Here is a 2,964-nt window from a genome sequence, read left to right as displayed (position 1 = left end):
ATCTGGGTTATTTGAATTTTTTACAATCTATTTTTAAACTGTTTAGCTATTACTTAAACGTTCTGTAATAAATAAACAAGTACAAAAATTCTAAGGGACATAGAAGCGAGGAATGGATTTATAAGTATAATTGTATGCCTATAAAATGATTCTTTGGTCTGAGGAGTGATAATTTTCCAAATATAATCCCGGAGAAAATACCGAATTCGTAATTTTTTTTTATTTTCTTTTTTTTTTATAACTTTGTTTGTAAGCATATTTTAGATAGGCATATTTGTAATGGAAAATTTAATAAAAAGGCTACCAAATCAAACCACATCAGATTTTCACTACGACAAATTTCATGTATACTTTCAAAAATTGACAATTCATCTAATAAAACTATTGTCTAATGCTTAATAAGGCAAGGGTAAGATCCTCACATCTTTGCGTGGTGATTACAAATTTCATTTTTGTGACCTCAATTTTTTTTCGGAAGAATACAAAAAACATTTCCTACTCCTGTTTTGCTTCTTACTTGAAAAATAATAAACTATGTCTTATTCGAATAATTTCCAAAATGTATTCATTTTATATATATATATATATATATATACATATATAATATCAGGACGTGTCAAAATTACACCGAATAAATTATAATATGTATTTATTTTATATTATATCAAAACGTCTGTAGTTTAGTAAAAGTAGATCATAAAAGAGGCCTCGCTTGAAACTTTTTGAAAATTGGTAATTTATTTATTATTATAAGTCTGTACATGCGTGTGTATATGTGCGAACAATCGTAATAAAAAACGAAAAGTTGTACGGAACTGAAATTACATATTTAGGACAAGTGTATGCTTGGAATGTGACTGCAACTCTTTCGTTCAAAATCAACTCACATGAAGTACCACTTTATGGAATTTACTTTTTTTTTTTTTTTTTTTATTTGATTTTTTACATTTATTCAATTTTCTCAAACAGCTCTAATGATTTTGGCTATACTTATAAGTTGGTATATGAGTGCAAAATTAGGCAAAAAAAAAATTAAAAATCCTTAAATTTTGTTTATTAGAAACCAATACCCATCTCATATTCTTACCAACTATTAAAAATGGATAAATATAAACTATGAAAGAATTTGGTATTTAACTTAAGGAAATTAGAGGAAAAATGTTTTTTCCAGGTTTAAGAAAACATATCCAGGGATAAGAACAATGATGAATTTGAAATGAATATCTAATATAATATAGTATAATATATAATAGTAATATATAATGAGAAAGCTAAAGATTTATAAACCAAAAAGAATGAATAAGGAAAGTGATATAATGAACTGGAGAATGACGAGAAACTGCCGGGTGCATGTGCAAGTGGTTTATCATTTCAGCAGCATGATAACGTTTTCTTGTCAGCATTGTTATTAAATAAATAACTTATAATTTTGCTTCACCTAACTCCATGAAATCATTCTTAATACTTTCAATACTGATTCTATAACAACTGAACATAGAATGAATGGTTCAGAACATTCTGTAAAATGCTGCTATACATTTGTTTTTCTGCTATAGTTTGTGTGATATTCTGTGAAGAGTGGCGCCCTGTTAGAAGTGCCTGCCTCAGAATGCTCTTATAGATCTGCAATTTACGCCCCAGAGACAGCGGTGGTGTTGTGAGGAGGTAGTTCAGTCTATTAGACCGCCTTTATACTGTTCTGACTTTCTGGTAGAGGTGGGTGGTAAACTTGAGATGGCGGTCCAGCTTCTCATCCAAATAAACTATGAAGTTAGAAGGGTAAATGTTGGTGTCGTCCAGTTTGAATGACTTCGGGAGAGTCAATCGCTTATTTTGATGAGCGAACACAACGCAGTCTGTCTTTTCTGGGTTCATGGTGATGTTTTGGTTCATGGTTTCCAGACGTTAAAAAATATCCTTGCTGACTGCTTCAGCCCGCTCTAGTGCGTGTTTGGGGTTCATACTACTGCTGCAGATGGTGATGTCGTCGGTATAGGCGGTGATTGTAGCTAATTTGTAGTTTTCGCCAACCTCATCAGCGGTATAGATTGAAAACAGCACTGGCGATAGGACTGCTCCTTGTGGCACTCCGCAGGTCAGTGGTATGGAGCAGAAAAGATAATTTCGAACCCGCTCAGAGATGGTACTGTTTTCGAGGAACGATGCGATGACACCGTAGAGTTGTACAATCTATAGAGATACGTAGCATGGTTCCGGTTGAAGCTGGAGTTTACCTAATTCTAAAGTCTCATGAGATGGTGTTCCGTGCTCAAGTGGGTCAGAAACCGATCTGCTCATAAGGGATAACGGAGTGTTCGTCACAGAATTCCCGAAGGTAATTCAGGATCATCTTTTCGTATACCTTAGCGAGATGACGCAGCAGACTTACGGGACTGTACTGGTCGGCATCGAACCCTGTCTTCTTCAACTTGAGGAGTGGAAACAAGATGACGTTTCCATTTGGCGACAAAGTGTCTCAGCCTCAAGTACGAGTTGTACAGATTTGCCAAATGAACAATCCCTTTCCTCCGTAGCTGTTATAATAAAATGGTTTGCACCCCATCATGGTCAGGGGCCCGATTTCCGTGGCTGCGTCTCAAGATGGCCTTTAGTTGCTTTGGTGAGACGAACATGTAGTGTTTCTTACGGGCCATGGTAGGTGTTTGAAGAAGAGCCCCAGTCCGCCCTTCGATATCCCGCTGGTAGTGCCCAGCCATCGACTAGGCTTGCTCAGCAGGCTATCATTGTTATGCAAGCGAACGGTCGAGGTCTACTTGGTTGCTACCTTGGTAATCTTCCAAAATTTCCTGTAGTCACTATGTGTAGCTCTCAGGCAATCATGCCATATCGCGGTCTTCCACTGGCGTAGGAGATTCTTGATCTGTGTGGTGATCGCGTTGAGGCCCTTCTTATCTGCTGGATCTCTGGGGTGGTAATGCTGGTTTTTCAGGTTCCGCCTGCTGA

The sequence above is a fragment of the Halyomorpha halys genome, unplaced genomic scaffold (genome assembly GCF_000696795.3).
Source record: "Halyomorpha halys isolate HHAL.00 unplaced genomic scaffold, Hhal_1.1 Scaffold560.1, whole genome shotgun sequence".
Classification (NCBI taxonomy): Eukaryota; Metazoa; Arthropoda; class Insecta; order Hemiptera; family Pentatomidae; genus Halyomorpha; species Halyomorpha halys.
The sequence above is the reverse complement of the archived record's forward strand: the minus strand, read 5'-3'. Positions refer to the sequence as shown.